Source organism: Tenrec ecaudatus (assembly GCF_050624435.1).
Source record: "Tenrec ecaudatus isolate mTenEca1 chromosome 2 unlocalized genomic scaffold, mTenEca1.hap1 SUPER_2_unloc_15, whole genome shotgun sequence".
Taxonomy (NCBI): Eukaryota; Metazoa; Chordata; class Mammalia; order Afrosoricida; family Tenrecidae; genus Tenrec; species Tenrec ecaudatus.
The window spans coordinates 554,198-569,839 of NW_027457575.1; positions in this window are offsets into that span (position 1 = coordinate 554,198).

The window sequence follows — 15,642 nt, forward strand, 5'->3', positions numbered from 1 at the left end:
AGTGGGAAAATTCCATTCTGTGATTCCATTTATCTACCATGTGTTCTAAGCAATGTACTAGTAAAATTTTTATCTATTAATTACAAACAGATATAATTTTTATGAGTATATTACTTGGGCTTTGTTTGTTGTTTTTTCATTCTCTTTTGTTTTGTTTTTTCTATAGCACCTATATCTTTAGTGACTTCTTTAAGCATTAAAGAGGGCCACATCCTAAGAACGCATAGTTCTTAGATTGGGGCTAGATTTAAATGGGAGCACAAAATCCATTCACATATCTGTGGTTTATATATGTCTCTGGTTCACTTTAGAAACAACATTATCATTTTATGATAACGAAAACTTTTCAAACCATCTTCCTGGGACATAAGGTAACGATAGTGTTATTCATTTAGCTAATGATACAGAATTTAAAACACGGTTGAGAAAAGCATATAGAAGTATAGGCTGGTTTCAGACATCAATTCATGCTCGAATTGTTGACTTATATAGATTAAATTCAAGTTTCTGAACAATTTATTAAAAAATCTTTTCTGGGGGGACTCATACAGCTCTTATTACAATTCATCCATACATACATTGTGTCAAGCACATTTGTACATTTGTTGCCATATAATTTTCAAAACATTTTCTTTCTACTTGAGCCCTTGGTATCAGCTCCTCATTTTCACCCTCCTTCCCCCACCCTCCCTCACGAACCCTTGATTATTTATAAATTATTATTATTTTGGCATATCTCACACTGTCCAACGTCTCCCTTCACCCACTTTTCTGTTGTCTGTCCCCCATGGAGGAGTTTATATGTAGATCTTTATAATCCCTTGCCCCTTTCTACCCTACCTTCCCTCCACCCTCCCGGTATCGCCACTCTCACTACTAGTCCTCAGAGGGTCATCTGTCCTGGATTGCCTCTGTTTCTAGTTCCTGTCTGTACCAGTGTACATCCTCTGGTCTACCCGTATTTGTAAGGTAGAATTGGGATCATGATAGTGGGAGGGAGGAAGCATTAAAGAACTAGAGGAAAGCTGTATGTTTTATCTTTACTATACTATACCCTGACTGGTTTGTCTCCTCCCCAAGGCCCTTCTGTAAGGGTATGTCCAGTTGCCTATAGATGGGTTTTGTGTCCCCATTTCGCACTCCCACTCATCACAGTGAAAGGACTTTTTGTTTTTTGATGCCTGATACCTGATCCCATTGACACCTCGTGATCACACAGGCTGGGCTGGACACTATTTACACAAATAATTAGGGTTGATGTTGGAACAAAACTTTCAACAAAATTCATTCCAAAAGGTAGCAACATGCATACCTGACTAATACATGTCATAACAAAATAAGAAGAGCATTAAAGTAGTAAATATTTGGTATTCCTGGATCACCATTCATTAGGCACCCTGAAGGCCAGAGAGTCAAACCAAAGTCCAATAACTGCCAATTCCATAACTTGGGATAGCAGTCATCATCTTCTCACACTGATGAATTTCAGTCTTAAATCAAAGGGCTCCTGATGAGTTTGAATGAAAGCCCAGTTTACAAACTCCAGTGAATGTAGCTTCCACATGGATTCTTTCTGGTGTGGCCTATGAAAGATATTGTGTGCCTCCAAAGAACAATATTAAGTCCACGAGTCTGTAGCACACACCCTGGATTACCAAGAGCTGGATAGAAAGTAGGTCCAAAAGGTCCAATTAAGTGGGCCTCTACTCAAGTACTCCCTCAACGCAATAACACTTTGTTCTAGTCACCTGGCATTCTGTGATAACCTTCCCGCCAGAATTGCTGAAGACAAATGGGTGCATAAGCAAATGTAATGAAGAAAGGTGATGGTGTCCAGCAATGCAAAGATATACTCTGGGGTCTTACAGGCTTGAAGATGAACAAGTGACTCTCTCTAAGAAGCAACAAAGCCCACATGGAAGAAGCACACCAGCTTGTGTGATAAAGAGGTGTCGAAGGGATCAGGTATCTGGCATCAAAGACCCAGAACAAAAAGCCTTATTGATGTGATTGAGGGGGAGGGTGGACTGGAGACCCCAAACCCATTTGTAGACAGCTGTGAGAGTAGTGGTAACAAGAGGGGGCACTGATCACAATGTAACCCCTCCTTGGGCATGGGCAGTAGAAAAGAGGGTAAAGAGAGACCTCGGACAGTGTAAGACATGAAAAATTAATAACAATTTATGAATTATTAAGAGTTCGTGAAGAAGGGAAGAGGGAAAAATGAGGAGCCCATGCCAAGGGCTCAAGTAGAATGAAATTGTTTTGAAAATGATGATGGCAACAATGAACAAATGTGCTAGACACAATGGATGGATGCATAGATTGTGATAAGAGCTGTATGAGCCCCCAAGAAAATGATTTTGATCAGAATTGTGTTCTATCTATAGATTTATTGCTTTCAGTAATATTCACATTTTGATTTTTCTGTAGTTTCCTTTGTACAGGTCTTTTGTTTCTTTGGTTAAGTTTATTCCCAGGTATTCATCTTTTGTATGGATATTATAAATGATATTGTTTTCTCTTTTTTTATTTTTTTTCTTGATGTTTTTATTTTGGAGCTCTTCAATAGCATATTAAAATTGATTTCTGCTTATTAATCTTGTATGCCATTACTTTAACAGATTCGTTAGTACTTTCCAACAATCTTTCTGTGGAGTCCTTGGGGCTCTCACTATGTAAAATCATACTATCTGCAAATAGTGACAGCTTGACCTATTTTTTGCCCAATTATATTCCTTTTATTTTAAAATTTTTTTGCTGTCTGTCTGGCTAAGATGTTTATTGTAGTACAATGTTGAATAAGAATATTGATGAGGGACACTCTTATCTACTTCCTGTTTTCATTTTTTCTAAATGATCGTGATCAGGTTTTGAGGATTATGCTCATTTCATAGAATGCGTGTGGGAGTTTGCTGTCAGTTTCTATATTTTGGAATAGTCTGCACAGAATTAGTTATGGCTCTTCCCTGAATACTTGCTAGCATTCTCCTGTGAAGGCAACATACATACTTCTTTAGAATCTTTCTTGGTTGGAAGTCTCTTGGTGACCTCTAATTCTTCTTTTGCTCTACATGTATCTTTTTATTTCATTTGGATCTTTTGTGATGGCACCCTTTTCATCTCAAATTCTAGATATTTGCATCTTTCTTTTCCTTTGTTAAGTTTTCTAGCAGTTTGTCGATTTTGTTAATCTTTTCATAACCAACTTTTTGTCTTGTTGATTTCTCCCCCATTTTTCAGTTCATTTATTTCTGCTTCAATTTTTATTAGTTCTTTCCCTTTATTGTTGAAGAACTTATGTGGTTTCCCTCTTTCTACTTCTTGGAAGTGTTTTATTAGTATTGGTTTTGGATTTCTCTCATATTTCGTGTGTGTATTGATTGCTATAAATTGACTTCAGATAACTGCATTTGTTGTATCCGAGTTTTTGGTATGATGTGTTATAGGTTTGCTTGTTTTAAGGAGTTTCTTAATTTCTCGTTTTCGTTTACTCTAGTGTCCAGTCATTTTGAAATGGTATGTTGTTCAGTCTCCATGTGTTTGTCTTTTTGTTCCTTTTCTTTCTGTTGTAGATTTCCAGTTTTATAACATTGTGATCTGAGAAAATGAATTGTTGAATTCAAAATTCCTTTATTTTTTCCTCCTCAGGAAATAACCTTTATTTCTCCCTTGTATTTGAGGGATATTTTTGTTCAGTATAATATTCTTGGCTGGCTTCCTTCCGCCCCACCCCCCCTTCCACCCGTCACAATTGTATATATGTCATTCCATTGTCTTCTTGCCTGCAGGTCTTTTGCTGAGAAGTCTGAATTTATCCTTTTCAACTTTCCTTTGTAGATGACTTTTCCTTTTTCTCTAGCTGCCCTCAGATTCTCTCCTTTTCTTTATGTCTTGATGTTTTCTCTTTGGTTGTCCATTCTTCTCAGCTTGTTGAATAGTGTGTTGAAATTTTCTTCCATGGTTTCTTGTACTATTCTCTGTAGATTTTTTTTTTGGTGGTGTTCTTTTCCCAGCATTTCTTTTCTTTTTTCTTTTCTTAGATGGGTTCTTATGATAGTGTCCTACAGGATTTATTTGGATGCTTCCGGGTTTTTTTGTTGATTGCTTCTCTTGTCTACTGTCGTGAGGGTAATTGTCTTCAAGCTCATTTATTTTATTTTCCTTTTCCATTTTATTCCTCTAGCCTTTTACTATGTTGCCTAATTCAGTTATCTCATTGCTTGTCTTCTAGAATCCTTTGGTTTAAGGATTTTAGTTTCTCAATTTCTTCTGTTTTTCTCATGAACATTCCCCAGATCTCTTGACCTAAGCATCATTCTTCTGAATTCTGTTACTGGTGGTTCACAATCACATCTTCAGACTATTCCATTGGTTTGAGTGCTACTTGGTTGTTCATGTTTGTTTTTCTTGAATTTGGAAGCTTTCTGTGCTTGACTGCTGTTTCTTCAGCATTGTGGTGTGTGAGCTGCTGGTCATACAGAGGTAGAGTTTGTCTAGTGACACAGGTGAGTTCTAATAGGAGCTGGAAAACATACAGTGGTGAAATGAAAAGAAGGGGAAAGGTGCCTAAGTGGGGATAGTGGCTGGGAAAAATAGAATAAAATAAAAGTAATGATAAGAATAAAGTAATGATAGTAATAAGTGACTGTGAATAAGCCAACAGACTTGCAAAAATAATGGGAAAATATTTTCAGAGGGGTAATCACAATAAGGAGCTCTGGTCATATAATGGTTATGTATTGAGTTGTAATCCGAAAGGTCAACATTTTAAAACCACCAGCTGCTCCGCCAAAAAAAGGAGACTTTCTATTCCCATAAACAGTTACAGTCTCAGAAACTCACCGGACAGTTTTACCCTGTCCTATAGGATCACTGTGAGTTGACACTTGCGGGCAGAGAGTTAATCTCAATTAATAGGTTTCATGGAAAGATATTTAACGAGAGAACAGCAAGAAAATAGAAAGATAATTGATAGAAGTACAAGGATCAAAAAAAAAGACTTGGGTATGGTTGTGGGTACCAGATTCTGCTATTGTGGCAATGTGAATGAATGTGAGCATATCTGTGCACTTAGGAGGTCCTGGAAAGCCCATGCTAGAGTGGGTATGCTGGGATACACAGACCTGTCTCTTCCTGGGAGGAATGTGGATTCTCAGGAGGGTGGAGTCACTCCAGAAGAGGAAGTAGGAGATCAAAAAAGAGAGAGAGAGAGAGTATTAAAATAGAACAAAAGTACAAAATCCAAAAATATATATAATAAAGCTACCTTGTGGGTGGGGATTCCTGCTCTTTTAGTAGTCTGTGTGTACATGTATGCGGTATCACGGCGCTGGCACACGGGATGGAATGCCTTGTAGAACAAAGCAGGAAAAGAGGAGGAAGATGGGGAAATGGTACAAAGCATACCTTGGGTACTGAGCATGTGTGTACCAAGCTGCCCAAGTGATCTGCTAGCTATCTGTGTCCCTAGAGGCCAGGGAGGTAGAGGGTTGGCTGGCTGACTGTCTTTTCTCAGGGGCCACGAAGAATCACGATGCTTGTAGAAGCAACTCATGTTGCTGCTCATCCGTAAAGGGGAGTCTGTCAGCAGGCCTTGCTGCTTTCCACTTTGAGAAACTTGGGTCAACTTGGCTTTTAAGTTGAATTTCTTGCTACCAGGAAGTGCAGAATCTCTCTCATAGTGGAAACTCTTTGGTAGTTGCTGAGCACATCTTCCCGGGCTTGTTATATGGTGGCCATCTTACCCCATTTTCTGTCTTTTTCTACTTGAGGTATTATAGTAGTATAGATGTATTTTTTTTCTCACAACAACAACCTTACATTATTTATTGTTAAACTTGATTAGGAAGCAAAAAAACAAGGAATAAACCAGATTATTTGCCGATTGAAGTTCAATTCATCAGATGGGGACAAAAATCTTAATTCATGATTTGAGCCTGGGAAAATGCGGCCATGCGTGCCATCCTTCAGGGGGCTCCTTACAGACCCAGCTTGGTTCTTCTCCAATGTCTTCTCTTGGAGTTGTACCTGATTTTATTACCGGTTTTCATTCGAATCCATTGGGGAATGGGCAGATTCTGCTTCTGTTTCTTGGCCAGGAATCTCTTGATCCTGAAAGTCTTATGAGATGACATGGTGAAGTCGGAGCACCACCACACTCGGGGTGGCAGAGAGACGGAGAGGTAGATGTATTTTTTAATATCATTTTACTAGGGGCTCTTACACCTCTTATAGAAATCCATATATCAATTGTATCAAGCACATTTGTACATATGTTGTCACCATTATTTTCAAAACATTTTCTAATTGAGGCCTTGGTATCAGCTCCTGTTTTATTTCCCTCCCTCCCTCCCTCACCCTCATGACTCCTTGTTAAATTATAAATTATTATTATTTTCATATTTTACACTGTCTGCAGTCTCCCTTTACTCTGTTGCTTGTCCCCTGCAGGTGGGGAGTGGCTTATATGTCGATCATTGTGACTGGTTTTCCTTTTCTCCCCTTCCTCTCCCATCTTCCCCTTCCCCTCATGGTATTGCTACTCCCATTACTGTTCCTGAGGGATTTATCTGTCCTGGATTCCGTGTACCAAGAGCTCTGATATGTACTAGGGTACATGTTCCTGTCAAGCCAGATTTGTAAGCTAGAACTGGGGTCAGGATAGTGGGGTGCCAAGGTCAATTAAAGAGCTAGAGTAGTGTGTATTTTGTTGGTGCTAAACTTCACCCTGACTGACTTGACCCTTCTGTGAGGAGATGTCCAATTGTTTACAAATGGGCCTTGGGTCTCCACTCCAAACCCCCCCCCCCCAATTCATATCTATATGATGGTTTGTTTTGGGTCATCTGATACCTGATCCTGTTGACACCTTGTGATCACACAGGCTGTGTGCTTCTTTCATGTGGGTTTTATTGCTTCCCTGCTAGATGGCCGCTTGTTTAACTTCAAGCCTTTAAGACCCCAAACACTGTATCTTTTCATAGCTAGGCACCATCAGCTTTCTTCACCACATTTGCTAATGCACCCATTTGACTTTAGCTATCATGTCAGGAAGGTGAGCATCACAGAATGCCAGGTTATTAGAAGGAAGTGTTCTTGCGTTGCAGGAGGACTTGAATAGAGAACCAATATTCATCTGCAACCTTGATATTAAACATAAATATATGAACATAGACCCATATCCCTATCATTATATAAGTATATTTTTATATATGTGTGTATATTTACACCTCTATAAATGTCTTTTGCCTCCAACAAACGATCCTTGAACTAACTACAAGTTTTCTTTCTTGATGTGTTTTGTTTTGTTCTTTGTCAGTGATTTGTTGTTGTTTTGTTGTCTGGTTGTATACTGTTGCTTTGTTTTCCTCTGTCTTATTTTCGTGTATGTTATTGTCTCCACAGGTCTGTCTAAATAAGACAGGCTGGATGAACTATCTGGAGGAAAAACAATGGACCGACAGTTCCGGGGGGGGCTTGGGATATTGGAAGTGGGGGGGTAAGGAAGTGGTGTTAACAAACCCAGGGACAAGGGAACAACATGGGACCCAAAATGGTAGTGAGGAGGGAGTGGCAGGCCTGGTAGGGAATGATCAAGGGTAAGGTTACATAAAGAAGAGGTATAGCTGTAACCCAGGTGGGGATGGAGCTTGGTAGTAGGGCAGGAGGAAAGTCAAGGGAGATGGAGGAAAGAGCTAGGAGTCAAAGGGCATTTATAGAGGTCTAGACAAAGACATGTACATGCAAATATATATATGAGGATGGGGAAATAGATCTATGTTTCTGTATTTATAGGTTTAGTTTTAAGGTGGCAGAAGGACCTTGGACCTCTACTCAAGCACTCCCTCAATGCATGAATACTTTCTTTTATTAAGTTGGCACTCTACGATGCTCACCCTCCCTACACAACTGCTGAAGCCAAAGTGCGTGAACAAGTAAATGTAGTGAAGAAAGCTGATGGTGCCCGGCTATCAAACGAGATAGTGTCTGGGGTCTTAAAGGCTTGAAGATAAACAAGCGGCCATCTAACTCAGAAGGCACAAAGCCCACATGGAAGAACACACCAGCCTGTGTGATCGCGTGGTCCTGAAGGGATCATTTATCAGGTATCAAAGAACAAAAAAATCATATCATTGGGTGCACACCTCCATGATACGATCACCAATGACAAACGGGTGCATAAGCAAATGTGGCGAAGAAAGCTGATGGTACCCGGCCATCAAAAGAGATAGTGTCTGGGGTCTTAAAGGCTTGAAGGTGAACAAGCGGCCATCTAGCTCAGAAGCAATAAAGCCCACATGGAAGAAGCACACCAGCCTGTGCAATCACGAGGTGCCAAAGGCATCATGCAATATATATATATATATATATATATATATATATATATATATATATATATATATATATATATATATATATATATATACCATAGTGAATGAAGGGGGAAGTGCAGAGTGGAGACCCAGAGCCCATTTGTCAACCACTGGAGATCCCCTCATAGAGGGGTTTAGGAGAGGAGATGGGTCAGTCAGGGTGCGATGTAGTACCGATGAAGAACACAGCTTTCCCCCAGATCCTGGATACTTCCTTCCCCCAACTACCATGATCCGAATTCTACCTTGCAGGACTCGATAGGGCAGAGGTTGTATGTACACTGGTGCATATGGGAGCTGGAGACACAGGGAATCCAGGGTGGATGATACCTTCAGGACCAGGGGTCTGAGGGGTGATACTAGGAGAGTGAGGGTGAGTGGGTTGGAAAGGGGGAACCGATTACAAGGATCCACATGTGACCTCCTCCCTGGGAGATGGACGGCAGAGAAAGGGAGGAAGGGAGCCTCCGGATAGGGAAAGATATGACAAAATAACAATCTATAAATTATCAAAGGCTCATGAGGGAGGGGGCAACCGGGGAGGGAGGGGGAAAAAAGAGGACCTGTTGCAAAGGGCTTAAGTGGAGGGCAAATGCTTTGAAAATGATTAGGGCAAAGAATGTAGGGGTGTGCTTTATACAATTTATGTATGTATTTGTATGGATTGTGATAAGAGTTGTATGAGCCCCTAATAAAATGTAAAAAAAAATGTCTTTTGCCTCCTTTCCTCCTCTATTTCCCTTTACTTTCCTCCTGTCCCACTATCATGTTTGACCTTCATTTGGCTCTCAGTAATTCCTCTTTCAGCTACATTGCACTTGATCTAACCCCACCAGGCATTCTACACCTTCCTCTCCATCAATTTTAGATCTCTTGTTGTTCCCTGTCCGTGGGTCTGTTGGCTCCCCTCCCCCTTCCCTAGCTCTCCCTTTCTATTATCCCCTGGAACCGTCGGTCCCATTTTCTTCTCAGGATTGTAGGATTTGAATTTTTCTAATATGGTTATAAAGTTCTTTCCTGTTGTTTTGTTTATATAGTGGATAACATTGTTTGTTTTTCTAATATGTAACCATCATTGCACCCTTGTTATGAATTCATGTTGGTCATGATGATTTACTTTACTGAGATATTTATTGTTGGCTTTATTAGGTAGGGTTTTGTTGAGATATTTTTACATTTATGTTCATAAGGGATATTGCTGTATTATTTTCTTTCCTGGCTATGTTTCTGTCTGATTTGGGTATAATGATTTTACAAGTTTCATAAAATGAATTTGGGGACTTTCCATTTTTATTATGTCCTACAATGGTTTGAATAAAATTGGTGTCAACTCTTCTTTGAATGTATTGGGAGTTTTTAATTGCATGACTCGTTTCTCTTTTCAATATGTATGTTTACTTTTCCTGCTTCAGTGTGTTCGTGTATGATAGATGGTGGTGTTGTTGCTGTTATTGGAAGGTGCTGTGGAGTTATTCCAACTCAGTGTTCCTATGGACAATAGAGCAAAACCCTGCTCCATACTGTGCAGTCCTCACTATTGTTCTTATCTTTGAGCCCAGTGATGCAGCTACTGTGTCAATCCATCTTGTTGAAGGTTTTCCTCGGTTCTAAAACCCGGTACTTTTATCATGCGTGGGACACGTCTCCAAGGTCTGTCTCCCTGGACAAAATGTCCAAAGTACATTAAACCAAGTCTCGTCATTTTCTGCTACAGAGCCTTCTGGATGCACTTTTTCTAAGACAATTTTTGTTTTCAGTTCCTCTTTTTAAGTAACTTATTTTTCCTCAATTGCTGTCAGGATTCCTGTCATTTGTAACTTTCATCATGATATGTCATGATTATTTTATTTCAGTCAGCCCTGCTTTTGGTTTGTTTAGCTTCATGAGTACATTTTTTACCATGTCATGATATATTAAGGAAGTTTCCTTCTCTCTGCTCTTTTGATTGTTTTGTTTGTTTCTTCCTGTTTTTTTGTCCAATCACACATAATGTACTTGATGTTGTCCCACAGAATTCTGTGATTTTCTCTAGATTTTCTTGTCTATTTTAAAAATTATTCCTTTACCAAATTAGGTTGAGAGATTTTCTTTAATCTCACTGATGAACTCTCTCTGATTCAATTCTAGTCCATTTGCTCTTTTTTAAAATTAAAAGATCATACTACTGGGGACTCAGTTAGTTTATTGTGCCAACCTGGCCGATAAACACATGTGGGGTTAATTGAAGGGCAGAGGGATAAATGGCTCAGTGAGCCTCACCTTTCTAGTTCTCGGGTCTCTTGCTTTGTGGTCACACCAGGGTGCAACTGCTTTCGCAGTTCCCTGCTTCAGCTTGCAAGACAGACTTCCTGCAAGACATCCCCAGGGAGAAGCCACATGAACGTACCCCGATGCAGCCCTGGGTGCTGGAGCACCCACGTGGAGACCCCTGCCAGCGCTGAGATGCTTACATATTCATTGACTCAGCTTTCCTCTGCAGTCGACATCATTGTGTCTGTTTTGTGAGATGGAGCAGGACTTTGTGGACTGTTATTGGACTAATGGGTTAATGTTGGACTTGTGGGCTTGGGCAGCACTGGGTTGGGATATTTTCTTGATGCGCACTTAACCTTTACATACAACTCTCTCTTATACACAAGTTGCTGTAGATTTACTTCTCCAAAGTACCTAGACTAATAAAGGGGCTCTTAGAGCTCTTATAACAATCAATACATCAATTGTATCAAGCATATTTGTACATATGTTGCCAAGATTATTTTCTAAACATTTACTTTCTATTTGAGCCCTTACTATTAGACCCCAGGGACTCTCAAGGGGCAGGATTGTACTAGGAGGCCAAGAGGTGCAGTCCTTATGCCCTTGTGATGATACTGGCCTTGCTGTGCCCCAGGGTCAGTTAGCCCCTAGGGCAAGGCAGGGCATGAAGTGAGACCAGTGTTAAGAGCTCCACTGGTGTAGGCAGTCCCCAAAGGAGAGAGGGCCACCGTTGATCCCAAACCCTAGCGAGGTGATCTCCTGGCTGTCTTTTCAGGCAAGTGGGGGAGATATGTCAGTTACGTGGGCGCTGACAGAAAATGAACCAGCCATGTGATGGACATGGGGCTTAGAGGAGCCAGCAGAGAGCAGGCTGCCACGGTCAGGCCTTATCAGGGGTTTAGAGGCCAGGGTCAAAATATCAGTCCCTCTTTTTCCCCTCCCTCCCCACCCCACCTTGACCCCTTGATAAATTATAAATTATTATTATTTTCATATCTTAACCAACCACTCTCTCCCATCACCCTTGGTTTCTGTTGATCGTCCCCCTGGGGTGGGGGTGTGGTTATGTGTCAATCATTGGAGTCACCTTTCTCCTGCCCTCCTGGTATCACTACTTCCATTGTTATTCCTTGATTCAGTGTGTGTCTCGAGCTCTTATCTGTATCTGTGTACATGTTCTGGTCTAGCCCGCAGTGAAAGGCAGGACTGGAGTCATGGTAGTGGGGGGTGAGGAACCTCAAGGAACCAGAGGAATATTGTATATTTCATTGGTGTTATACTGCATCCTAGTTGACTCATCCCTTGTGACCCTTTTGCAAGGAGATGTTCCATTATCTACAGATGGATTTGGAGGGGGGGTGTGGGGTGTGTGTGTGTGTGTTTTGCGTCTTCTGATGCCTGTTACCTGATCCCATCTCATGATCACACAGGCTGGTGTGCTTCTTCCATGTGGGTTTGTTTATCAGCTAGACAGCTGCTTGTTTAACCTCAAGCCTTTTAGATCCCAGATGCTATATCTTTTGATAGAAGAGGTACCATCAGCTTTCTTTTTTTTTTTAATATTAGCATGGTGTGTTTTATTTTTGCAGTACTTTCACATATCCTGCTCCAATTAGTGATACTTATTTTCCCCAGAGATAAAGAAAACAAGGGAATGGGTTATTAAGCTAAACTGAAATAAGGTATGAATAGCAAACTAGTAAATGTACAAGTAATTTTCTCACATAACACTTGATCACTAGAGTATGAATAGCAGCTTCTCCAACTCTGACACCAAGCGATTACATTTAATGCGATGGAAAGTTAATGTCCAAGCCTGGGTGAGCAGCATCTGACACTTGTCAGAGCCAGTCTTAGTTTTCTGTTGTTGTTGTGGTCGGGTGCTGTCGAACCAGCTCCACCTCACAGTGACCCTCTAGACAAGAGAGCACACCCCATCCAGTCCTGAACCATCCCCAGTATCGCTCTATTTTTGCATCATTGTTGCAGGCAATCCATCAGCTTTCTTTACCACATTTGCTTGTGCACCCATTTTGTCTTCACCGATCATGCCAGGAGGGTGAGCATCACAACATGCCAGGTTCTTAGAACAAAGTATTCTTGTATTGAAGGCAGGCCCTGAGCAGAGACCTAACGTCCATCTACTACATCAATGTCTTGCCATATATGATGTACATAGACCAATACCTCTATTTTTATGAATTAATGTATTTACATAGGTACACACTTATGCTTATACCTCTATCTATAGCTTTGCTTCCTAGATCTTTCCTGTTTCTTTTTACCTTTCTTCTACCTCACCATCACACTCACCCTTCTTCCACCTTAGTAGTTCTTCTCAGCTAAATTGCTGTTACCCCAACACCACCAGGATCTCTATGTCCTCCTCATTGTTGATTTTAATTCCTTAGTTGTTCTCCTGTCTTTGGCGTTGTTTGCTTACCACTCCCTTCCCCTGCCTCCTTCTACTCGCAAAGTCCTTTGCTCTTCTAATGCGTTATCTGTTTCTCTCATCTTAGTATTAATCTTCTGAATTTCTCTTTGCTGTGGTATACGGTTTCTAGTTTCAATTGATGTGTTGTTTTAGTGCTTTCCTGAATTACTCTAAAGTGTGTGTGTGTGTGTGTGTGTTCAGTTTTTCTTTAGCTTCGCAATCTTTCTTTTCTCCCGGTTCATTGATAGTATAAAAGTATAATTTTTAATAGTTTATCAGGTAATTTCAATGCCTTTTCTTCCTGAAAAAAGGTCTTCTAGCTCTATATTGGTCATGTGCTTCAGCTGTTCTGTCTTGTTTCTTCATATAAACTTAAATTGCCTTTGCCACTGAGATGTTGTAGTATTAGTGTTTTTGTGTTTAATTGATCTTAGTATTTGAGACTGCAGACACTCCACCTATCTAGTGGTTGTTGTAAAGGATAATTTGAGAATGTGTGTGGTACTGTTTGTTGTTATTATAGCACAGTTAGCAATGGTTTGTTTGGTGGTCTCACTTACGTAAAGATGATCAGGTGGTACAGGAGTATGTATTGTCTGTCACTGTATAGGTATGACTACAGTCATAGAGGTGGCTAGGCCTGCGATTGCTGTCCACTGTCAGGTAGAACAGGAAGGGACAAAAAAAATTGCCAACGAAGAAATAATTTTTGAAAAAGAAACCAGCAAGAGACAGCGGACAAACAAGAGCAAGTGAAAGGAATTTAATAACTAGAAGTGTGTGTGTGTGTGTGTGTGTGTGTGTGTGTGTGTCAAAAACCAAGGTAGAGAAAAATAAAAGAGAAGCTAATCAAAACATAAAAAAGGAAAGGAAGGGAACTGGAAAAGTAAATTAAAATGGAAAGAATAGAAGTAGAAGCAGAAATAAAGAAGAAAGCAGAGTGCAGAAGTGATTAAAATAAATAAAAGGAAGTGAAGGAAAAGGAAAAACAAAGAGAAAACTTGGGGTGAGGACCTTTTTGTATAGGTCACAGCCTCTAGGGGGTTGAATATTGATTCCAGATGGAGCTTGGCAGGCCTATCTGTTTTCTGTGGTCCACGTACCTGATCCAGTAGGGTGTTTTTACAGCTTAGGTGATAGCTGAGGGGAATCTTTCTGGTAGAGAAGCAGCTGGGTCAGAATGGCTAATCATGGGGGAACTTTCCACGTGTCCAAGAGCAGCGAGGGATCCAGCATTGTATTTTTTGCTAGTGCTATGAGGAGAATCTCAAGCATTTCTGGGCATGGGGGTGATAATCCATCTCTAGGCATGGGGATGTTAAACCATGAGGGCATAGCTTTGTCTTCAAGCAGAAATGGACTTACAAGGATATCTCTGTCTGGTGTATGGGTGAAGGTAGGGGCTGGCAATTGTGATATCAGGAGGGTGTGGGAAACAAGTGAGGATCCTTTCTTAGTGCCAGCTACCAATGTGCCAGGCTTCTGTCTGGATGGAATGCGTCAGGCTAGCTGACAATTCACCTGTCTGTTCTTGCACCACTTTTGTTTCCCTTCATCTTCTAGTTAGTTTTCAGTCCACTTTTCTATAATTTCTTCTGAAGCTCAAGGTTCCAAGATTACCTAGTTTTACTAGACCTCTTGTATCTTTGTTGTAAGTTGTCTGTATACTTATTCATTATACCTGATGTCCTTAATTCATAAGTTCTTCTTTTTTTAAAAAAATATATATACTAGTTACACTCCTGGAAAATTCAGTGTTTATTAAAGTTGGGCAAAAAACCACTTCTGTGTTTACAAGTTTCTTATTGAATTTAATTTAAACTATACAATTCATTTAAGTAATTCTGATTAAAATACCAATAGCTTTAACAAAATTTGAATAAAGCAATAAATATAGTAAACTTAACTTAATTCCTTATTAACTACTTGTTGCTGTTGAGTTGATTATGATCTATCACCGTTGGAATTTTAAAATAAGCTATTAGTTTGTTTTTTATTGATGTAAAATATAATCCAAGAGGTTATTTTCCAATAATTTCTTTTCTGTGTCCCTTTTTTCCCTCAGCATTTTTTACCTCGTTGGAAGTGTGAACAGTTAATCAGACAAGGAATTCTGGAACATGTGCTGTCATAGCTTCACATTTAGACAGAGTCCAGCTCTTGGAGACATCTGTACATCTTTCCATCTACCTGACACCACTGTTTAATTGTTAAAATTACAGGCATTCTTTATGTAAAACCAGAATTACTTGACTACATAGTTTTAGTGCTCATTTCTAAGAATTTATTAGAATCCTAAGAATTCTCATCCTTGCAGTAATCTCTATCCATATATATAACATTTTATATTAGTGGTTTGTTAATTACCTTTGAGTCTTTTTCCTCTTTTCCCCCCAAACACAGTTGCATTTGGCTGTACAAGAAGAAGGCAGACCCTCATGGGTCTTACATTCGGCAGGGATGCTGTAGCATTCCTGGTGAAGCCAAGAAGCCCAAGATTCTTGAATATTTATTAATGTTTCACACAAGCAAGTTACGATGATGTGTAAGACCTCTTGCTATATTTAATGTGTAACC